The sequence below is a fragment of the Pseudorca crassidens genome, chromosome 9 (genome assembly GCF_039906515.1).
Source record: "Pseudorca crassidens isolate mPseCra1 chromosome 9, mPseCra1.hap1, whole genome shotgun sequence".
In the NCBI taxonomy this organism is placed as follows: Eukaryota; Metazoa; Chordata; class Mammalia; order Artiodactyla; family Delphinidae; genus Pseudorca; species Pseudorca crassidens.
Genome location: NC_090304.1, coordinates 7,304,349 through 7,328,638, shown reverse-complemented (window position 1 = coordinate 7,328,638; position 24,290 = coordinate 7,304,349). Strand labels below are relative to the sequence as shown.

Sequence of the window (24,290 nt, the reverse complement as noted above, 5' to 3'; positions counted from 1 at the left end):
GTTTTAGGCAGTAAGTCTGATGCCCCGTGGTCCCCTGCTTTTCTGGCCCCCACCAGTTGACAATTCCTGGCGGAGGGTGGGGGGGTGGTCTTTGGAGGGGAGTTGGCCGCCGTCACTGTCTGTAGGGTGCTGGTCCGGCTGTGGCCGGCAGGGGGCAGTTGAGCCCGCCCTTTCCTCCAGCTCAGTTGCAGAGGTGGAGCCGGCACTTCCTGTCCGGATCTACACATCCTGGAACCCAGGGCAGAATCTGGGGTCCCTGGGTCTGGCGCTGCATGCCCACCCCCTCTCAGAGTGGGACCCCTGGCTCCTGACCGCTGCCACCTTCCTCTGGTCCATGATCGGGGGTCCTGGACCTCCAAGAGCACCAGAAAGAGGGTTTTCCCCCTGTGGTCCCCAGTTGGTGAAGGGACCCACATTTTCCAAAGATCAGGATGCATGTCCCAAAAACAGATTCTGCTTTGGAATTTTTTTTTTGGTTTTTTGTGAAATGAAAATCGAGTCAAAATATTTAAAACAAGGGCTATATGGGGGAATCCGGGAAGTGGGGTGGGCACACCCTGGGGCTAGTCATCTATCTCCCTCCGGCTCCACCGCCTGCCCACAGGAGCTGACTGTCCCAAGCCCCTGCCCGCCAGGCGCCCCCCTTCCCAGCAGTCCCGCCCCTCTCCCAGCACCTCCTCCCCTCCCCCACCCATACTGAGTTCTTCAGCTGTTTTATTTTAAATTATTTATTTATTTATTTTTGGCTGCGGCTGCGTTGGGTCTTCATTGCTGCATGCGCATGGGCTTTCTCTAGTTGTGCAAGCAGGGGCTACTCTTCATTGCGGTGCGCGGGCTTCTTATTGCGGTGGCCTCTCTTGCTTGCAGAACACGGGCTCTAGGCACGCAGGCTTTAGTAGTTGTGGCACGTGGGCTCAGTAGTTGTGGCTCGCGGGCTCTAGAGCACAGGCTCAGTAGTCATGGCGCACGGGCTTAGTTGCTCCGTGACATGTGGGATCTTCCCGCACCAGGACTCAAACCCGTGTCCCCTGCATTGGCAGGCGGATTCTCAACCACTGCGCCACCAGGGAAGTCCTCGTCAGCTATTTTAAACTACTTGTCAAAGGTATAATTTGCAAGTGGGAGAATAATAATAGTCCCAGCTCTCCCCAGGACTTCTGTGTCCCCTGCCCATTTCACCGTTGCATTTGGGGGGTGGGCCATGACTGCTGACTCTCTGGGTCAGTAAGAGCACAGGCCTCCCTCAGATCATTAAGGTCAGCAGCCTCCAGGGGCAGATGGACCACTCGGAGGGGTTCGCTCTGCCCACAGAAGCCACGGCACCACACACACGTCTCTCGCGGATGCCACTCAGGCAGGCCAAGGGGAGTCAGAACAGAAAAGTCTCCTCCAGAGGTTTGAGGACAGTCTGAACAAGCAGCGCTCCAGTGGGATCACGTGGGGGAGAAACGGGCTCGGGCATGAAGACGTTTCCATCCACAGGGACGGAGCTGAAGCGGGCCCCCGCAGTGGGGGAGGCAGGCGGACCCAGGAGACAGAGTGTTTCCTGGGAGGCTGAGCAGCCCTAGGCGTGGGAGGTGGTGCGTGTCAGCACCACCTGGCTCCCGAGCCAGAGGAGCTGTTGCCAGGAATCCTGATGGGTAGGGCTTGGGGCGAGGCTGGCAAGATGGACACAGGCCAAAGGGTGGGGCCTACAAAAGCTGGGACTTGCTTAGTCTGCAACAGGGAGGCTGGCCGAGGAGGTCTGGGGGCCACTGGTGGGGCAACGCTTGTGGGACCAGCTCCCTCATTCCACAGGCCTTCCCGGGGCTGGGGGCGGGGGGCTGGGGAGTGAGGACACAAGCGCTGGGCATCGGGTGGGGGAGGGGGACAAGTGGGTCCGGTGCGCACTCGGGCAGGGGCTTCAGGACACAGGGAGGCGACCATGAGACAGTGAAGGTGCTGGCAAGAGAAGGGCAGTGTGAGCTCCAGGCAGGAGGCCAGCTGGGGCAAGGCTCAGGGACAAGGGGGGTGGGGTAGGAGGGCTGAGGCACCAAGGGCCTGATGCCCTTGAACGGAGCAGGGAGTCCCAAAGCTCAGATGCAGGAGACTGACACCATCAAAGTGACTTCCTGGAGGCGAGGCCCGAGGCCGAGGCCTGGCCCTAAGCACAGGGGGCTCGCGGTTGGAGCTGCAGCAGTGGCTAGGTAAGGGCTTCAGGAACCCAGAGCCCACAGGCCCTGCGACCCCCAGTGGAGGCATGGGTCACATGTGTGAGAAGCCCTCTCCTAACTTAGGATACCCTCGCTGCTTCTCCCCTCTCCTTTTGACACACATGGGCCCCAAAAATGAGAGCATGAAATGCAGGTGGGCTGGCCCACTTCCTCCTCTGCTTTATAAACCAGGGCCTGGGGAGTATCCACCCCCACGCCCTCTCCCTCGAGTGCCTCCTGCCAGCGTTGGCCCAGAGACGCTCCCCTGGCTCTTTAGCTGCGCCAGACCCTTCGTGTGAGCTGCTGGGTCCAGGCCACAGGGAGCAGCGCCTCCCCTTTCTCCTCCTCTCCAGACCTGGGAGTCCAGGGCTGGACAGGCCCCCAGATCTGGACCTGTCATGGAGTTTGTGGGCCTGCTGCTAACCTGAGAACTCATTTCCTTCCTTCAATCAGTCCAGAAACATCACAAGTATTTACTGAGAGCCTCACACTGGACAGTGACCTTTACTGTAATATTGATGATTGTTTGGTCAACACATTGATGGAGGTCTGCTCCATGCCAGGGCCATTTCATGGACCTGCTGGACACAGAGAACCGGGGGAGTACAAAACAGACAGAAACCCCTCACTTGAGGGGCTCAATGAGAAGGTGACCTCTGAGCAGAGGCCAGAAGGAGCTGAGGGAGGGCTGGGCCAGGAGGCCACTGGGTGAAGCACTTTCAGGCAGAACAGTATTCATCAGAATTATGAAGTGAGAACAACAAGGAAAGCACGCTGGGGAGGTTAAGGGCCTGCCAGGGTCATGCTGCAAGGTGGGGTGGGGGGACCGGGCTGAGGCCCTGCTTCCTGCCAAGGCTGGAGAGGCCAGTGGGCGCTGGGCGGGGAGTTCCTGTTTGTTGTTCCTGCTGGGCTGCTGTGAGGTGAGTCAGGGCAGGAAGGGCTCTCAGCCAGCACGCGGTGACTATGCAGTTCCTCACCCAGGCTCACCCAGGCCCTGAAACCAGGGGCCTCAGGGCTCAGAAGGAAAACGCCCCAGACAAGAGTCTCCTGTGAGTGGAGAGCCCAGGGTGATCCAGGAGGCCACGGTTCTGGAACTGGACCTGTGGGGATGGCGGCAGGGCTCTGGCACATTCTCTAGCGGCAGCAGCAATACTGTCATCCTTCTACCCATCTTGAACCTCAAGTATCACCTCTTTCTCACTCTCCTTTTTTTTTTTTTTTTTGGTTGTGCTGTGCATCTTATGGAATCTTGGTTTCCTGACCATGGACTGAACCCATGCCCCGTTCTGTGGAAGTACAGAGTCCTAACCACAGGACCGCCAGGGAAGTCCCTCACCCCTCTTCTTCTGTCTCCTGGGTCCTTTCTCGGGCTGATGTGTGTTCGGAAACAACAGAGCTGAGCTAGCTTCAGAACAAGAATGTGAGGTGGCCACGGCTGTGAGAAAAGGCTTGGAGCCCGGGTCCTGGCCCTGAAATCTGTATGTTGCCCAAGGGGTCCTTCCTCTCCTCCTTACCCCTGCAACCCTGAGCCCCTAAGTGGGCTGCCCAGGAACGAGCAGGCCTCCGCCACCCACCTGGGCGGGGCAGACCTACCACCATCCAGCCCCACCCAGGGAACCAAGGTCCTCTGTTTACTGCTGTTTACTGGAACAGCTTGTTTTGATCTAGAAAAATCTGCTGACGCACTGGCTGCCCTGCCCTCCCCCTCTGTCAGGGTGCAAGTATTTTTAGCCCCATTTGCAGAGAAAGAGGCAGAACCCAAGCCCCACATTTATCCACCTTACTGTGAGTACTGCCTTGGCCCCTTCAGGCAGGACAGAGAGGTCCCTGTGTGGTTTTCTACCCTCATCCCTCCTCAGACACATTCCATCTCCAAAGAACCCCGAGGCCAGTAGAAACTGAAACCAGGACCCACTGAAACTGCCATTTTGTCCTTGAAAATGGAGTTGGGCCCCTCCAGACACAAGGGCACAAAGCAAGGCCTTAGTTCCTTTTGTGTTGGGACTCCTACGCTTTGTAGTATCCTAATGCTTTGTGTGTTGCTAATTCCACTTACTCCTGCTCTAAATCTAAGACAGTTTGTTTCTGGAATTTGGGAATAATATGTGGGAATGAGGAAGGTTATGAGACCAGGTAGAGAACAGCAAGCTAAGACATGAAGTTGGGCCTGGGAAGCTGACACACAGCAATTCCCACCGCCTCTCAGGCACCGCCGTGTACATAAAGGGCTGAGCCCACAGTCTGGCACAGTGACACAGCATAGAAGGCACTTGCTTGCTATTACACACGCCTCCCGGCCTTTCTAGAACACTCTGACAGGCAATTCCCTCTTTCCACACTGTTCTTTCAGGCCAAGTCTTCCCAACCCACCCCTAGCAATGTTGCCAGTACGAGACGGATGAGGCAGATCTCGGGGAAAAGTGAGCTGCCAGAAGCTTTCCCTGGCAGGAGAGGGCAGCTGAGCAGCCCTGTGAACAACCCTGGGCTTGCCACGTACTCGACGTTCTGTGACAAGGGTCACAGGAGAGTCACCAGTTTCCCAAGGACTCAGGGAGGGTGCCCCCGCTGGGCCCGGCCCCGCCTGCAGATGCCATCTCATAGAGGCAGGGGAAAAAACCTGCCCCAGTTTCCCCCTTGCTGCCAAGGGAGCCTGTTGTCACAGGCGGGTTTGTTTGGGGTGTGGGTGGTTACCCCGGGAGGAGACAAGCCCTTCCCAGTTGTTCCGCACCACTGTCTTTCCCGGTGTGCGCAGGGGCTTCAGGGCTGAGAGGAGGCCCCCGGGGGGGGGGGGAGAGGGCGGGGTCTGGGGCTGTGGCTCCTCCTCCCGCTGGTCCCACACTGGCAAGGGAGACGCCAGCGACCCATTTCAAAATGGGTCGCCTTGGTGGAGGGGACAAGAGTTCACCGGTTTGCTTTTGCCTTCGCTTTGAGAGACGCAGGTTAGGGGACTGCTCCACGCGGGCAGCCAGCGAAAAGTGCCCCCAGCAGCCACCAGACAGGCTCCCTGAGGACCATCACGGGCTGTAAACTGACCTGGATAAACTAGTTTTTTCCCCCAAATCTCCTTTTTCCCCACCTCCCAAACCAAAAGGAAAGCGGGTTAAATACCTATACTCTTTTGGTCTTGTTGCCACGCGATTACACGTATTGTTTTCTGCACAAACAAGATCTTGCTTTTCACTACCTTGCATCTGCCTTTTCCCATTTAATACATAATGAATAATCATCAAGTATTCTTACCCAGCAGGGACAACTTTTCTGAGGAAATACTTCAAGCCTCCAAGCCCCTGGTAACAGAATAACAAAGCCACGACACACGCCCCTCAAGCCACCTAGCAGCAACGCGGTGGCTTAACTTTTAATTTATTTTTGGATGCGTTGGGTCTTGGTTGCTGCACACGGGCTTTCTCTAGTTGCGGCGAGCAGGGGCTTCTCTTCGCTGCGGTGCGCAGGCTTCTCTTGTTGCGGAGCACAGGCTCTAGGCGCGCGGGCTTCAGTAGTTGTGGCCCGTGGGCTCAGCAATTAAGACTCATGGGCTCTAGAGAGCGGGCTCAGTAGTTGTGGCACACGGGCTTAGTTGCTCCGCGGCATGTGGGATCTTCCCAGACCACGGATCAAACCCGTGTCCCCTACATTGGCAGGCAGATTCTTAACCACTGCGCCACCAGGGAATCCTGGGGCTTAACTTTTTAATGAACTTTTAAAGTTAAAAATCACAGCAGGGTTTCTTAACCAGAAACACTAAGCACAGCTACGGGTGCGGCTCCCCGTAGGCGTGTCCCTGGATCCAGCCTCGCGGAGCTCGGGCCGCCCCACCCCCACACTCCCACACCGCAACCGGCGCGCCTCAGCACTGACATCACAGGCGCTCACGAGGCCCAGCCGACGCCCGAGGAGTCACGCGCTTCCGCCCCACCCCCACAACGCCGCGGGGAGTGATGCGCCCTCTGCAGAGATCCCTCCGCCGCCGCCTGGAATTTTCCAGACGCTCTGCCGGCCCTTCTTTCGGGCTGCTTCTGGGCGGGGTGACCTGAGGCGACCCCAAAAGTTCCCTTAGACTCGAAAGAGCAGCCCCAGCCCTCCTCCCCCACCCCCACCTCCAGGACCGGGATGCCTCCCCAACCCTGGCACCATCACCGGCCGAAAAGAGGGCTTACCCTCCCTCCCCGTTGGAATCCGCCTCCCTAAGTGACCTTGAGATCTGTTGTCGATCTCAGGAAGCACTTGCTAAGGAGAGTGGGGGATAATTGGGGAATCTGAGAAGGTGGACACCCCGGAAGAGCGGCAGCCGCCCCGAATCGTGTCCTTGGCCAGGGTCGGGGAGGGACTTTTTTCCGGTGGCAGGGGAGGAGTCGTCCTGTTGAGCAATGCCCTGGGTAACGCGGCCCAGGCCTATAAAGGCAAAAGTTGTGGCCCGTCCGGCAGGAGTTAGCGACAGGGAGGGCGGGGGCCCTGGGCTTAGTTTTGGGGGAGGAGGTGGCCAGTTTAGGGTCTCAGGGGACAGGTGGGGGAGATGGCAGAGTTAGATGGGACTGTGGGGGTGGGGGGTGCCAGGAGAAGGAAGGTTGAAGGGGAGACTAGATGTTGGGGGAACTGTGCTGGGAAGAGCTGCGTCGGGAGTGCCCACAGTAACCCGTGGGGGAGGAGAACACCCCAGGCCTGGCTGTCGCAGCTGCCTGCTGGAGAAGGGGGGCCTGACCTCTAGGAGGGCGCCGCTGCTGTGTAGGCTGAGCGGCCCCCAGTGCCCTGGTTTGTATGGAAGGAGGAAGGCAGAGAGACGGGAGGAGGAGGCTGACGGTCCCGCGGCCCTTGCTGGAGACACACTTGGGCAGTCGACGCCCTGAAAATTTGCAGGAAGGCAGGCAGTGGGGTACAGGGACGCAGATAGGCAGGGAGGGCAGAACCTGAACTTGTCAATACCAGCAGCCCCCTTTTTTTCCAGACAGAGGGTTGTGAACCCGCCTGGGGATGAGGCCTGGTGTTGTGGAAACTGAACTTAGCTTCGCGGGGCTGACAGTTCTGGCCCAGGGCGGTATGTAATTCTGGCTCGGTCTGGGACAGGGTCCAGCCAGGCCCAGCTGGGTGGAACCCAGGTCTCGGCGTGAGGGTGGTCTAGGGAGTGATGGAGGTCACGTGCCACCCTGAGCGGTTACTGGTATGGCGCCTCGTGTATCTGACAGGCGGGAGCTGTAGGCAGACAAAATTGACGCCCACTTTATTTTCCAGGTGGCAGTGCACCCCTTTGGACTTTTCCTCTAGGTTCCATGCTTACCTCTTCTGTGACCTCACTCTACCCTTCCTCCTCCCTCTTAACTCTCTCGAGGTTACCCCTTCACTTAAAACGTTGCTTCTGGTAATCTGGTAAGCCGGGAAAGTTGCTGGAGTCCCTGCCGGAGTCGGTATTGTCGGTAATCCCGAAGGAGAGGCGTCCCCAGCGGAGACTCTGGGTGGGCGGGTTGGTCTTGCTTGCCGGTGGAGAGGGTGGGGATGGAAGGTGCACCCTTGGGTGGGCCCACAGCGATGGTACCAGCTGAAAGCTACAGAAATGCTTCATAGACCGTGGTTTGTTACTATAGCGTTCATCATGGCAAGCTGGTGGCACCAGGAGAAATGGAGCCCCTGGCCAGTGTGAGTCGTAGCCGTGCAGGAGGGGAGACCCTGGAGGAGGAGAGAGCCCGCCTAAATTGATGTCTACAGATTGAATTTCCAGAGGCTTAGGAGGAGTTCTCCAATGTCCTGTTTCCAGGCCTTGCTCAGGAAGCCCTGTATTCATTCAGGAGACCACCCTTTAAGGTTTTCAGATGAGCTTATGAGGGGGCAATCTTTAAAAGTCCAAAGCAGATGCATCCGGGGCCTTCAGCAGATGTGTTGCTTTGAGTGTGTAATCCGGGAGCAGCGATCTGTGGGCACGTGAATGCCAGCAGGCGCCTTTCCTGTTCCGGGGTGGAGGTTTTCAGATGCTGCATCTTCTAAATTCAGCCTCCTGTTGTACTAGTTCTGTGCTACGAACCTTGCTTCCAGAGGACCCTTAAGCTGTAGAACATTTTAACGCGATGCCACAACACAGAGTGCTGCCTTGTAGACGGAGCTCGCAGATGCATCCCCGTGCCCCTCTCATCTACCCGCCCGCCTTCCTGCGCATTGGTCGGAGGAATTCTTAGTGTGATGATATAATCTGTGTGTTGGGAAAGTGTTCAAGATTGAATGCCTTAGGCAAATACTTAAATGAGCCAACTGGCAAATTGAGGGGGTCATTGTACTGTGCTGGAGGTGCGGGTGGGTCATGCCCCAATTGTGATAGAAACGGCAGGTCTAGTTTGGGCATTCCTACTAAGAAGGGAGTGGTCAGGATACCGGTAGTGATCTTTGATTCATCTTGCTCTTTGTGTTTTTTAACTTCAGTTTTACTTGATCAGATTTGAGAGTAATCTTAGTGTTCAAATGGGAGGACCCTGAGGTGAGGGGTGGTGGGGAGGGAAAAGCCTGCCGCAGGTGCTGGGAGGGGTGGGAGGGGTGGGCGTGAAGAAAGGGAGAAGGGGGGAGGGTTGTGGTTAGGTGTGGGTTGTAGAGGGTGGGAGTGGTAGGGAATGTGGGTTGAAGGGAATTCTCTGGAGAAAAGATCAGTAGACAGAGCTCTGGGGAATTATATAGAGCTCATGGGCAAAGAAATTACTAGTTAATAGTAAATTGTTAATGCTAGTTAAATTATCGCTTGGAAGCACAGAAAACAGTTGCTTGGAAACTTTCTAAAATGCTTAAAACTCTGCTAAGTGCAGGGGAAAAAGCAAAATTGCTTTGCTGCAAGATGGGGAAGACTGAAAGGTAACTGAAGACCTGGTTATTGGTGGCTTGAAAGATTGGTGTCTGAAACTTGCATCAGCAGGTTAACATCCTTCACTGCTTTCAAGCTTCTTACGTGGTTCATCTGGAGATGTGTGGTATTTGGGAGAGGTCTTCGAAAAGACTTTAAATACCCATATTGTGGGCTTTTAAAGTAAGCTTAAGCTTGAGGTTTTGGAGTGCACTTAAGATGGTGAGATGTACTCTTCTGGGTTTGCAACATTTTTTTTCACTGAGGTTTTGCAGTTGAAAACTTGAGCAAAGTGGAAATGCAATGATTTGTAAAGGAATTTTGTGTTACTTCCTGCCTTATAAGCACATCTCTTTGTGATGAGTATTAATTAGAAACAGCAAGAGTTTTTACTTTTCGTCGTCATTGTAACAAGGAGAACCTAATGACTCTGTGATCACTGTAAAATTACTGTCATATTTGGTAGCAGACAATCCATGTAGGCTTGCTAAGGTTCCAGTTAGTAATCCACTGTCTCTTTAGTTTGAATGTTTGTGTTTTTTAAGTGATAACCATATTAGAGGGGAAACTATCGGCCAAAATCAGTTTGGGAAATAAGCAAAACTGGGGATGGGGAGGTGCTTTATTACTAGATTATGGTGTGTTTGTGAAAATTCAGGGAGAGATCCTAATCCTTTGTGATAAAGTAGTACCAGTGGCTTTTTTATCTTGTCCTTCTTCCCATTGAATTTCACTTTGAAAATTTTAAATCCCCAATATTTATACACTTGGGATCTTTCTAGGTGCTCTTTTTAATGTTTAAAAATATGTTGACATGATAGTTCAGTTCTTAACCCGTGATTTGGGCATGATATAGTAACTGTCATTGGAATTTAAAGAATACTAGTCATGCATGTATGGGGAAATGGTAAGCTGTTGTGAAATTGAAACTGTAATAAAAGTAGGAGGAAAAAGTACTTTTATGTTGCTCTGTATGGGAAGAACCAGTCTTGTTACACCATGTATGTGACTAATCATCATTCTTCCCCTTTACAGCATGAATAAAGGTTTGAGTTCTAAACTCATTAGAATTGTTTGTATTGCTATGTTATATTTTTTCAACCCTGATCTTGTCTGTATATCAAGTTGCCTTCATAAAGAGACTGTGGAGTCAGGTGCCCACCAGCAAGCTGCCTGTGCGGGGCTCACGGCCCTGCCAAGAGTGGGCACCGCTGATCTAGTCTGTGTATCGAGCTGCCTTCATAATGCAGTTGAATGTACCTTCCTGTTGGAGATTTAGGCCTAGATGTACGAAAGTAGCTCCACGCTGAGGGCGTGGAGTGGAGTGTGCTAGCCTGACACAACCGGCACATCCATGGCCTGCAGTCTGGGGGGTGGGGCGGGGCTCTGCTCACTGGGGGTGTGTGATGGTTGCGCACAATGTGATGTCAAACCACCAAGCCAATGAAGGTCACTGCCAAGGTGGGGGAGTACTTCGTAACACCCTGGAATTTTACCTGGTTATATTTCCAAATGGTATTGTCAAAAAGGGGCCCGCCTTATTCCTGTTTGCTTGGAGGAAACAAGCTAAATAGAACGGACATGTAATATGTATTTGATGTATGTATTTGTGGTCTTTGGGAGGCTGGAATGTATCTGGGATTTGGGTTTAACGCACATAATTCTAATTTTACTAAAGAATTTGACGTTCCCTTAAAGTTTTTCCTTTTGGTGAGTGATAAAAGAATTTGGGCTAAGTTGTGTCTAAGTGCTGTGCTAAGCAGGCCAGGACTACGCCCAGGGCGTGAGTAGAGCGTTTGGAATCCAGAGTATGTGTTGTGATTCTAAGTTGATCCTGTGTCCTGGGTGGGGAAGGCACAACAGCAATGCATCCTGGGAGCTCATTCTTGTACCGCTGTTCTGTGTTCATTCTTTGGGGCCATAAGGTTTTGCTTCCCAGCAGACAAACTTTGGGCTTGGAATAGAAACCACTGCCAGCCTCTGCTGAGGCTGTTGTTTCCAAGGGAGTGGAAAGGGGAATGCGACAGGCTGTGACCAAAACAAAGGCCAGGGAGAGCAGCTGTTGTCCTCACTGGCGCCTCCTGTTTGCCTGCCTCCTGTGTCCACGTGAGCCCTCACGTGTTTTTTCCTGAGACGCTGGAGTTGGGGGCCCACCAGCAAGCTGCCTGTCCAGGGCTCACAGCCCTGCCAAGAGTGGGCACCGCTGTGCAGCTACCTTACCCTTGCTTTTTACCTCGTCCTCCTCCACCTGCCTTGCCCTCTTTTCAGAACTTGTTTCTCCTCTTGTTTTTATATGGTGATTACTAAACTCTTGCTTCCAGACTTGAGGGTAATTGCTACCAGCGTCTCTGGGTACTGTTTCTTAGCGACTGTGGTGGGCTGATAAAGAATTTCTCCACAGGGGTATAAGTGTTTGTCATTGGAAGGGGTTGTAAAGTACAGGCGCACAGCAGGCAGCTGAAGGCTATGCCCTTGCCCTCCTGGCCTCTGCTCTGTCTGGGGCCCCTGGGCCTGTTCTTTACCCTTCACTATCCTCAGGTAGGGTGGGATAGGGCGCAGGTGTTGATGGCAGTGTTGGTGATCTTTGCTAATCAGCTTGCATCCTCGTGTGTAGATCTGACCTCAGCCTTCCCTCTGAACTCTCAGAGGTGGTGGATCGTACAATGAAATTCAGTGAGTGGGCTTGTGGAAGTTAGGTAGAAAATGGTGATCTGATGCAAATTAAAAGTGATGGGGTGTAAGAACAGCAAGAGTTGAATTCGGAAGTTCTTTCAAAAAGGAATAGCCTGAGAGGAAGCATTGGTTGAGGCTCCTCTGTGGGCCCAGGTTGGACACACTAACTGCAGAAATGGCCTGTGTTACCAAAGGGGTTGGATGGAAACTGCCCTTCCCCACCCCCCACCTCACCCCGTTGTCTGCCCTTGGTTTGTCTTATGGCCGTGAAGGGACCCCCTAGGACCTCTTAGGCATGCCAGGGCTAAGCTCTCTGACTGTACTTTAGTTTCTGGAGGAAATGTTAACCTCTGGCCTTGAGCAGTACTTATTATTGTGCAGTGCTGACGTTAAAGGAAATGCCAAAACAGGCTTCAGGTATCTGTGGTATATTTTAAATGTTCACATTTAACACAAAAATACACTGATGCAGTTTGGAAATGGCAAGAGGAAGGTAGCAAAAATAAGAAAGATGTGAAGATATGTGTCCCAGGGAGTGTGGCCTTGACCTTCCTCTGGGTGAGGAGGAAGCCCCCCACCACCTTGGCTTACGCGTAGGACACTGTCTGCCTGCTGGAGGCCTCTACCCTCCAGGGCCCCTCAGGGCTGCACCGACTTGCCTCTTCTTTTCTTTTAATAACTCTTAGTTGAGTTTTCGTGTTGTAAAAAGGGTTCATTATTGTAAGGTTTACAAATAAAATTGATGTAAACAAAATCCTCAGTAATCTGTTGACAGTTGTTGGCATCTTTGCTTCTAGAGGCTTGTTCCCCATGCATAGGATATATGCCTTTTTATACAGAAGTGGAATTACGCTGTAAATTCTGTTGTGCAACTCTTTTCACTTAATATACAATGAACATCTTTTCCTGGCAGTGGAAGCATCTTTTGTGTGACATAATGTCTGTTGTATGCCTCTATCAATTTAATCTCATTTAGATGACATATGAGTTATTTTCCAGTTTTTCTTCTCTTAGGAAGTAATGATGTGATGACCCCTGTAGCTCAAACTTTTATCACATCTGATATTTCTTTGGGATACATGAATACATTCTACACGCGAATTGCCTACGTCAGACTTCTTAAGACTTTAGGTTCCTGTTGCTGAATTGCCCTCCAGGGAGGGATTTTGTAAATTAGCATTCTCACTCTTGAGGTAAACCTAGCTGTCTCCCCTTTTTCTCAGAGTGGGTAGTGTCATGCTAAAAACCTTTGCTTCCTGAGTGGATCCAGGCTGCTTTACCAGGGGGTGTGTGCACTGTTAGTGACACTGAATATCTGTGTGTTCGTTGGCCACCTGCAGTGTTATTATGTGCGTGCGAGTGTGACTTTACACTTCCTAATGGTTCATTTTTCTATCGATTGTTTTGTAAAAGCACTTACATGTTAATAATGCTTCGTATGTTTGATGCAAATATTTTTCCCAGTTTGTACGTTGCCTTTTCATTTGTTTATTGTGTTTCAACCATACAGAAGTTACCGTTTTTCTGAGGTTGTCACTCTTTATGGTTTCTGTACTCGTGTTACGCTTAGATCTCTCCTACCCCAAAAGTATATACATATTAATCTGTGTTATTTTGTGACAGTTGTATGGTTTCATTTTTTACATTTAAACATACAATCCAGCCGGAGTTTACTGTGCAGCCTGTTGTGTGTGTGTAGTAGGGGAGGCTTGCTCCCCCCCAGTGCCCACGTCCCTGTGGCCAGATGATGGAGTGGCAGAGAGCGTGCCCTCAGCTGGGAGGCTTGTTGTCGCAACGGGACGGTTCACCGAAGACCTGAGGGGCAGGGGGCTGCTGTGTTAACTGCGCCCAGCAGGCAACCCTGGGTGCAGGCGGGGTGCTCAAAAGCAGGTGCAGACAGACAGATGTGGTTCTGCTCCTGACTTGGGAGCTTTGTGACTGGGAGTACATTACTGAGCCTCGCCGGGCCTGTTTTCCTCACCTGTGAGATGGAGATTTAGGCCTAGATGTACGAAAGTAGCTCCACGCTGAGGGCGTGGAGTGGAGTGTGCTAGCCTGACACAACCGGCACATCCATGTCCTGCAGTCTGGGGGGTGGGGCGGGGCTCTGCTCACTGGGCGTGTGTGATGGTTGCGCACAATGTGATTACTGTAACTACTGTCTGTTTTACCGCCTGATGTACCATCTGCGTTCTTCCTCTTGGACCATTTACCATATAAAATTTCTGTATTGATTTGTATAAAGATCTTGAAGCTTTTGCCAGTAGTTGTCAAACTTAATCTCATTTTTTCCTTTTGTATTTGTGCTCAAAAAGTACCTATTATACAAAAACTTTTTAAAAGTTGTTGTAACGAGTCTAATAATAACAAATGGGGTGTTGGGTTTGCTTCTGATGACTTTTTCTTTAGTAGCTAAACATGTATGTGCTGCCACATGACAATAAGTGCTTTTCGCCATTTAAGGGGTTATGGATCCAGCCTATAAAGTGTATAAATTAATCACCCTGATAAAGTTGAACTATCAGGCTTTTACTGAGTAAATACTGTCCTTGCTCTTTTGTTCCAGGTCTTGTCAACAGCAGCTTCTTGTAATTATCTGCTTGAATCTGCTTCTCAAATTTTTTGTCTCTAGTTTTTGTTGTTTCTAATCAAATGCAATGAATTTTAATGACTGTTACTATTCATTAGGTTATAAAATCTAGTGAGTGGAAGCTATGATACTCCTCTCAAGGCAAGAGTATTCCTTCTCCTTGTTGGAACTTGAGCACACAGAACTGGGTTAATCTTTGGTTCAAGACATAATATGGTTCTCTTTTATTTGGTTCCTTGATGTTTTTAATAACGTGGCAAGCATTTTTGAATCTTCTGTTCGCTGTATAAACAGGACTTTAGACAGTAACTTCCTCTGCTTGTGTGGTCCTGGTCATCTCCCCCATCTCCCTCCCTGCCTCCCTCTAGGCCAAAGTAATCATCATCCTCAATACTAGGTTTATCTTCTACTTGCTTTCTTCTGATATAACTTTGCAAAAAGAAAAAACTTACCTAAATGTGTTTTTTAAACTATAATTTTCATTTCAGTTGTTTTTAATTTTATAGAAAAGGTATTATGTTGTATATAAGCTTATGGAATTATTCTCATTTAATGATTTTAAGATTCATCCTTTACCTTGTGTGTAGTTCATTTGGAGTCTCTATGTGACTGTAACACAATTAACCAATTTTTCCCATTGCTTCTCTTCCTCTGGTCAGTGTAATTGGGTAAGTGGTAGGTGGATGCTCTCGTGTTATACAGAATGAAACCCTGACTGACCGGGGCGGCACCACCAATATGCACCGCTACGCTCACCCTGCCTGCTGCTTTTCCTGCCGGACCTTTTTCTGTACGTTTTTATCCACATCTAGTATTCAAAGAACATAGGTTATAAGTGGGAAGATACTGTTTTATACTGTATATCATTATCGACTTGCTTTTTTCACTTAGCAGTAGGGAGAGTCACATGAGTACATGGAGAACTGCCGTCATTGTATTAAGCTGCTGTGTCGTATTCCTTCACCTGGGCGTTCCACGAGTTATTTAGCCATTCCGCTACTGGTGGCTATTTACACTCTTTCCAGTCCTTTCGGTTGCTGTGTGATCATCATCATGAGTCCTCTGTGTGCCCGCACATGAGTGCCCACGCGTGAGAGTAGGTATCAAAAAGTGGAATTGCTGGGTCAGACATTTTGCTCAATTCCTCCCTGTCGTCCTCCAGAGTACGCGTACCTGATTATGAAAGTATCTGTTTGTCCATATCCTCTTGGACACCCTGTATGTATGTATGGCAAGCTTTTAAATTTCTGCCAGTTGCCTTTGATCCGTCATGTATTCACAGTGACCCACTGAGTCTTTGATGGGTACAGTGGACTCTTGGCATCTGTGGACTTAACATCTGTGGGCTTGATGCTGATAGGGGTACCAGAGTCCAAGGCACATGATCCTTTGTGATTTTCTTGAGGTAATTTTTTAAATTACTCATGTCATGAGCGTCCCCAGCCAAACGGTCTGTTCCATGTCACACTATGGCTTTGGTCTCCACTTGTCTCTGCATTGCAGCAACTCTCAAAGGGACCAAAACTTTGCAGATTTGGGTAAGTTTATGGCTCATGTTACTATACTATGTACTGTGGTAATGGATGGGACTGTGGAGTGTATGTTTGTGGCAGAATTTATTTTAATCCCTTTATAAATTACTAACCTTGCATTTAAATTTTAAACACTATGGGAAAACAATGTAGAAGATAAAAGTTTCTCTCTAGTTCTTCTCCCAAGAATAATTAGTAATGGCAACTTCATTTATATTCCTTCAGATGTTTTCCCTCCATGGACATACAACAGTTTATCCTATTATTATTATGTGCTCTAAAATGGAAACATACAGTATGTACTGTTCTGCAACTACTTTTTTTCATGACTCTGTAATATTTAATCTTGCACATGTTGGTATAGTCACTTTAACCATTTTCCTGTTGATGGGCTTTTAAGGTTATCTCTAGGGTTTTCTGGCCATAGCAGACAGTGCTGCAGTGAGCTTCTTATAAATACTTCTTCGTGCACATGCTATGCAAGCCCTCAGATCGTGATGCCTGCAGGAAACCTGAGCTCCAGACATGCACACCTGCTCCGCACAGCCCCGCACTGCAGCTCTCCCACCCTGGTGCTGTCGGGGTCTGGGGCGCTCAGTCTTGTGAGGTGGGTTGCGAGTTTCTGCTGCCAAAGTAGAATAATGCTGGCCTTCTCCTAATGTGTCGGGGAATTCAGTTGAAACTGCTTGTCCATACCAGGTTTTAGCTTAAGATGGTGTCTGACTTACTTAGCACAAAACAAAAAGACCCAACAAACCTCAAAGTCCACTTCCCAGTTTTCTTCCCCTAAGCAGGTTGAAAAACAAACTCTTCTAGGAAAGTAGTTGTGACATTTGCAAAAAGTAGCATTTAATTATGTTATTGTTTGTTTGTTTGGTCTCTTGAAGTCGTTTCACCTGGCATCTCTGTAGGCGTTTCTGGTCCTCGGGAAAGCAGTGCGTTCAGGTGGGGCACAGGCTGCTCCCTCCTGCCTTTCAGCACAGGCTTGGCTGCTAAGTACATGCTCCCTCTCTAAGAGGCCACCACGTGCCAGGAGCACAGGTGTGAGCCCGCGCTGTCACTCACCTCTCAGGATCACGAGGGAACTGAGGGCACAAGATCTATCCCAGCAGCCTTATTCTCTCCCCTCAGCTTCGGGGGTGATCCGTGCACTGTCCCCCATACCCTTCTGTCGATGAGACAACTGTGTGACCCGCCGTCTGTATGTCAAATCAAGGCCCTGCCTCTGCCCTGAGCTGACCCCAAGGGCAAAGGCTCTTTTAAGTTGTTTAACTTAAAGGTGTAAAAAATGCTCAAAGTAATACCTGCAAGTGTTAAAGTTCAAACCCTGTAGAAGATACTGTGACGCCTTTCTCTAACCCCTGGCCTCCCCTCCCACAGAGGCAGCTATCGTGGCCAGTTAGTTGCTGGAGTTTCCTTCCAGAGAATTCTTGTACCTGTTTTGCTGTGAGGTCCTGGTATACCACATGCCCTGTCTTGCACTTTGGGTGGTTCAGTTAACCGTGCGTCGAAGAGCCCACTGTGTATCTGTATTCGTGGTCTGCCTTGGGTCTTCAGTATCTGTGTGGTAGTGCGTGTTTGAATTATCCATTCCCCTTTTGAGGAACAATTAAGATTGTTTCTAGCAATTTTTGCTGTATATAATGTCTATCCTGAGTATCTGTCTCCATGTGTTTTTATGTACATGGCAACTATGTCTGTGGGGGACGTTTCCTTTGAGGGGAATTCTGGGCCACAGCCCATGTACTTTTCCAAACATGAGGGAGCTACCAGCTTACACTCTAGGGAGGCTGTTCAGGTTGATGGTTCCTACACCTTGTGTTCTTGAACTAGATTATTTGTGTATATGAAAAGTGAAAATAGTATTTCATTGTAATTTGCATTTGCATTGTATTTCATTGTATTTTGTAATACATAATACATAGTATTTCATTGTAATTTGTAATTTGCATTGATTTGCATTTCTATTGGGATGTGTACTTAGGGATTTTTAAGAGCTCTTAACATATTAAAAAAGTTAACCCTTTGTCATTTGTGCTGCAAATACCCTTTGTCATTGACCTTTACATTTTATGCTTTAAAATTTTTTGCTGTTCAAGAGTTTTAAACATAGTTATACTTATGTTTTCTTTCATGGCTTCTGGATTTTATGAGTAGTTCAGAAAGACTAATGCAGCTCAAGATTATTTTTTGTTAAACCTCGTGTTTTGCCCAGTTCTTTTAAGGTGTACGTGGAATGTCTAAGTGGAATCCTGCTCTAGTAACAAGCACCTGACCCCGAACTGCCTTTTTCTCCTGTCCACACCTGATGGACTGTTTACAAAATGTCTCGCTTGCTTTCCTGCCTTGTCAGAGAGATTACACAGACCAGAATTTGCCTTTTCTTTGGCGTCTCAAGGCCGCCATCCACATACCGTCGTCCAGTCCGGCACACGGCAGTTGCTTCGGGGGCTGCTGAGGTGGCCTGGTTGTCCCCTCACTGACTGTCCTCCCCAGCCCGGCCCTTCCTCGGGGTCAGCCCACCCCTCCTGTACTGGGCTCGCGGTGTCTGTACTAGAGGCGAACCGAAGGTGCCTGGAGGTGAGGCAACAAAGCCTTCCCTTCGGTTATTTTACTGTTTCACCTGTGTGTCAGTGGTGGCCTGTGTCTCTTCAGAGATGATCCGTATGGGCCTGTTTTTCAATCAAACACAATTCTGTTTTCTATATGATTTTTTCTGATTTACTGTTGAACTTCACTAGGATGCTTTTTTCTCTGTTTTCTCAGACTGTGATTTTTTCCTTAAGGGAATTTCTTAACACTGACATTACTGGCTCAGAGGACTTGGCCAGTGTGAAGGCTTTTGAGTCACGTTGCGTTGCTAAGTGCCTTCTCAAAGGCCAGCACAGCTCAGCCTGGCCCTGCCCTGTTTGTTTTCATCTTGGCTGACCGGAAGGTTAAGCAGCGTCTCGGGGTTCTAACGTGCACACTTTGACTCTGTACAGCTGAATGTGCGCCCTTCGTGTTCGTTAGCCGACCCATGCATCTGCTTTGTGCCTCACTTTTATTTCCATCGCTTCCTGAGAACTCATTTACCCACAGATACTACGAAATGTTTTGCAAGTTTGTAGTTTACCTTTTAAGTTTACATCTTGGATCTTGCTGATGGTTTCTTGCCGATGGTTTAAAATTTTGTAGCCAAATCTGTCTAATTTTATTATTAGGGTTGTGTACTTTGGTGTCGTGTCTGGTTCTTTTGTGGTTTCATTTTTGACATTTAACTTTTTACTCCATCTAGAAGTTGTTTTGGTCTACAGTATGAGGTAAGAATCTAATTTAGTTCTTTCAAAATGGTAAACAAATTTTCCCACACTTTTACTGAATTGAAATGCTGCTTGTTAATTATGGGCTAAATACTCAAACTGAGTCTGTTTCTAAACTTTTCAGTCTGTTCCACTGGTCTGTCTTTCCTCGTGCCAACCTAGTGCTTTAAGTATTTTAGCTTTATAATATCTGCTTTTAATAATATGGTAATACAGGCCCCTGCCATTCTTTTTAAAAGTATTTGGATTTTTGGGGGGATTGAATTACATTTATAGATATGTTGCTGAGACTGCCCATTTAGGAACTGGTCTCCCTGTTCATTCAGGATAGAATGATTTTCATGTCCCTCAGGAATTTTAGACCTCAAACAATTAAAGCACATTTACAAAGCTTGTTCCTAGAAATGTTCTGTTCTGTATTGTGGTTGAATAAGTTTTTCTATTAAAATTTCTGATTATGGTAGCCTATGGTAAGACTCGTTTTACATATGTATTTTATAAATAAATATGCTGTACTTCATTACCAGCGTCAGTTGAGAGGCAGTAATAGTATCTTGGCGAAGAGTGTAGTCTTTCGAGTCAGATGACCCTGATTTCATGCTGGACCTGCCTCATTTCTGTGTGACCATCTCTCTGCCTCAGTTTCCCCATCTATAAGAGGGGATAATCTTATTATCTACTAAGAAGTGGTTGAGGAGTTCTCTGGCAGTCCAGTGGTTAGGACTCGGTGCTTTCACTGCTGTGGCCCCGGGTTCAGTCCCTGGTCTGGGAATTAAGATCCTGCAAGCTGAGTGGTGTGGCCCCCCCCAAAAAAAAGGAAGAAAAGAAAATTGGGTGGGATAAGGGTTAATGAAGCAATGTAAGCCTTGTACTTGGTGCCCTCCAGACATGGAGTGAGCACTGTTCTCTTGAGGTTTCCAAGTAACTAACATCAACTTTTTTAAAATTTAATTTATTATTATTTATTTTTGGCTGCATTGAGTCTTTGTTGCTGCATGTGGGCTTTCTCCACTTGCCGCGAGCGGGGGCTACTCTGTTGCCATGTGCGAGCCTCTCACTGCAGTGGCTTCTCTTGTTGTGGAGCACGGGCTCTAGGCACACAGGCTTCAGTAAGTGTGGCACATGGGCTTCAGTAGTTGTGGACCACGGGCTCTAGAGAGCAGGCTCAGTAGTTGTGGCGCACGGGCTTAGTTGCTCCGCGGCATGTGGGATCTTCCCGGACCAGGGCTCGAACCTGTGTCACCTGCATTGGCAGGCGGATTCTTAACCACTTCGCCACCAGGGAAGTCCCAATGATTCTACTTTCCTGATATTGTCCTTTAAAATAAAATAAATTTATATTTTAAAAGTGAGTTGATTTAAGGAAAAAAATAGGACCGCTGAACTCAAAAGTGGCAAAAAAAAAAAAAATCTCAAGATGTTGTGTGAATTAAGGTTTGGGAGAGTGTCTTCTGTGAACCACAATTGTTTGGAGATAGAGAAAAGAGTGCAAACCTTAAATAAGAAGCGGGTGAGGAGTGCTGTCCCTTTGTGTGTGGTGTCAGCTGGCATCACTGCCAGACACACTGGGATCATTTGTTATTAGATTGTGAGGAAGTTTCTGTTTTGTTTTTTAAATTTATTAAAATGTCTTTCCTGAATCTATGGAGATGAACGTCACGTTTTTCTCCTTTCATCGTCTAATGACTAGTTGGATTGATGGAATATTAAGCCCTCCTGTGACTTCTGAAACAAACCTTTCCGGGACTGGAGCTCTATTTTGTCGACAGAGAAATGAACCAGAGGGTCCACTTTGACTCGGGGCCTTGCCAGGCAGGCAGGTGTCAGGATCTCAGGAGAGGTGGACACAGTCCAGGGCAGCAGCTCTGACCGCTGGTCCCTATTCCCTGCTCTGCTGCTTATCAGCACATGCCTTTGGCCAAATTCCTTAAATTCTTGAAGCCAGTTTCCTCCGTGGTAAAATGGGGACAAAAACAGTGCTAGCACATCTCTCTCGATCTGTGTGAAGCTGAAGTGTGGTGGCGCAGGCTCTGGGAGTGAGTGGGCCTCCACTGTTCCTGCCCCTGTTACGACAGGAACATGTTACGTTTCTGGCGGGACCACCGTGGGAATTCAGGATGGGACCCCCGGGGCACCTGAAGGCCTCCTGGCTGTATTTGGGAAAGAGCTCATTGTCCTTATTTCCTATATGCTTTGTGGTTTCAGTTCTGATGTATAATTTGACCATAGTTATTTAAGAGTATGCTTTAAAATGTCAAAAAAAAAAACCTACTTAAAAAGGCAAAAAACTACTGCTTTTTTGAATCAATGTCTCCCTTTCTTCATTGCTTGAAGTGTGATTATTTTCATAAGTGTTCCATGGCAGTCGAGAAGGTATTCTCTGATACGTTCCATATTCTGGATTAGTCCCTTCGCGTGTTTTTTGGTCCAGTCCAAATCCACTATATCCTTTTGTAGGTGAGAAGTGTGATTACATTCTCACCACCACTTCTGGTTCTCTCCCCTCCCCCCAAGACGGCTTATCAGTTCTGTTCTCTGTTTCGCAGCAGCATTATTGGAACATTGAGATTCCGCCTGTGTGGACTGCCTTCTGCTTGGAATTCGCTTTGTCTGGTATAGGCAGGGCGGGCCTGCACCTGCGCCCCACCCACCACCAGCCTGGCTGTGTCTTGTTTGCACTTGACTGAAGTACCTGTCGAGAGTTACTTTCAACTGAAATTTGAAACTATCTACTTTTACATCTTTCTGCCCACCTATGTGTGTTTATTTTACACGGTTGTGATCGGTAGTTGCTTTGCTTTCTCCACTTCAGGTTATGTTTTGGGCGCGGTTACCCTGCTGAAATCATCCACCCGTTCCGGGTGAGGCCCTCTGGGGCATTCCAGGGTGTGAGCCTGTCACTGCTGCCTTGCAGTCCGAAGCGTTTTGTGATGATGAATGACACAGTCACAAACGTCTTGGGGCAGATCCCCTTGTATACCTACCTCATGGCTGCTTCTGGTTTGCATTCCCCGCTGGCCAACGGGAAGGGGCAGTTGCTTAGTCCTCCTTGCTCACTGCCCTGTGCCCTCCAGATGGCTCTAAGAAGCCAGCGACACACTTATCTTTGCTCATTGACTATGAGTGTGTGTGGTGGTTTCCTGAAGCCATTTAATTTTTCCTCTTTTAGCCAGTGCGTATTTCCCTGTGTAGATAGCTCTCTGGGTTTCCCAAGGTAAAAATTGCGAGGGCCTCGTCACTCACCTGCTGAAGTGTAATGCTTTGCTCATCTTACAGAGTGTGTTTTGACTCCCCCCACTTCTGAGGCCGTTTAAGGTCAGAGCTCTGTTGCTTCATCGTCAGGTTGGACTTAGATGGTCGTGCACATCCCTCTCTCCTGCTGCAATAAGTAAGTGCCCGCCCTTTGTGGTGTGTTTGGGGGACGAAGGTGAAGGGAGGCTGTGAGGGGAGGTGGGCTAGAAAGAGGGACAGGGACGTGAGGGAGATGGGCTGAGGGGGACGGAGGCCAGGCCCACGGGCCTGGCTCTGAGCCCACCTGATGGGCCCCAGACCTTGGGGTCGGGGTGTGTGTATGAACGGGGCCCCGCTCACGTTCCTCAGCCTGGCCTAATTGTTCTGTGTGACCCTGAGCAGGTGTCAGCCCTCTCTGGGCCTCAGCCTCTCATCTGGACCTTGCTGGGAAGAGGCTTCTGCACTCCTCAGGGCTGGCAGGAGGGGTGCAGGAGCGCTCCCCCTGTGAGAGGCCGGGACAGGACTCCTGGACGAGAACTACGGAGCTGGGAGCGCGGAGGAGGGTAGTGCACCCACTGGACCCGTCGTGGGCCCAGGGGAGGCAGAGCCCGGCCCGCAAGCAGTGGGTACTGCGGGCTGTGGGCTGGGAGGGAGGCCTGGGGGCAGGTCCGGGGTGAGCTCCTCTGTAACCTCTCGGGGCCCTGGGGACTGTGACCTGCCCTCCCCGGAACTTCAGACTCCCGCAGAGAGTAGGTGAGAGGAGAGAAGGTGGCGGGGGCGTTCTGGCCTCGTTTTCAAGTAACGGCAGTTCCCAGGAGGGGTCCACAGCTGACTGGGACGGAGAGATGGGGGCAGCAGGTGTGGCAGGTGGGCGTGTCTGCGTGACCCCACGTGGCCGGGGCACGGCAGACCTGGAGGACCGCTGGCATTCAAGCTAGGCCAGAGTGCTCAAGTTTCCCCTAGTTCTTAGATTTCCTGTTCTAACAAAAAATTTAAGATTTTTGCCTTTAAATATAAAAGTAATTTGCCTAGAGTTAAAAATTCAAGCCATGGAAAAAGTATAAAATGCAAGTAAAATTCCTTCCCCTGCCACCCCATCCCGGCCCTGCTACACAGAGGTGACCTCTCAGTGTCTCAGGATCTTGGAGGTTTCTGTACACATACGCATCTTGTCACTGCTGACACTGTCCTAGAACCAGCAGGACCGTATCTTGCGGTTCAGTCTGCCTGTCTGATTTCATGCGCTCCTGCGGCTGGGCTATGCAGCCAGCACGACAGGAGACGTGGGGCTGTGGGGCTGAGGGGCCGTGTGTCCCCCGGCTGTGCCTTTGAAAGGGGCGTCAGGGCAGGGAGGAGTAAGCCTGGGGGACGGGAGGCACGGAGCCGGCGCAGGTGTTTTTTTTTCCTGGACGCGCTGATGGCTGCGTCCAGGTTTTGCTTTTCACCTTTGAGTCTGTGAGAAAATGAGCAGGAAAAAAGCAAAAGGCACTGGTGGTGGCACGCCTGGTACTGCTGGGCCAGGGTTCAAGTCCCTGCAGTGTCCCTGCTTCCTTCCAGCTCCCCACTCCAGGCCCTTCCCACCCTGTCAGGGACATCATGGTCCCCAAGGAGAGAGGTTTCCGGGTGGGGCGCCCATGGCCTCTCTCCCAGGAGCCCTCACCCGCTGGAAGGGGGCCTGGCTGAGATGAGTAGACATGGACGGGGGGCTGGGCGCTCAAGGGCTCTTGGGGCTGCAGCCCCGCCCCCCAACCCCTGGGCCACATGTGGCGGGGGGAGGATGTGGGAAAGGGAGGACAGCCTAGGGGCTGTGAACCCCAAGTCTGGGGGCCCCGCCTAGAGGCCACCCTTGTCAGGGTGTGCTCCACACCCAGCCTCGTCCACCCAGGGCTCCCGGGATCAACTACCGCCCTCCTCTCTGCCTCTGAGGACCAGGAAGGGCTGGGTGGACAAGGTCTAAGA

The 24,290-nt window shown here is 50.1% G+C and overlaps 1 long non-coding RNA gene across 1 annotated transcript; it reads left to right on the top strand.

Annotated features, from left to right (window-relative positions):
* The first annotated feature begins 1,860 nt into the window (after window positions 1-1,860).
* LOC137229996 (uncharacterized) lies at window positions 1,861-23,815 on the top strand. The gene is made up of 2 exons (XR_010945944.1): window positions 1,861-22,488; window positions 22,734-23,815. It is a non-coding gene; the product is annotated as an uncharacterized lncRNA (long non-coding RNA).
* Window positions 23,816-24,290: the final 475 nt, after the last annotated feature.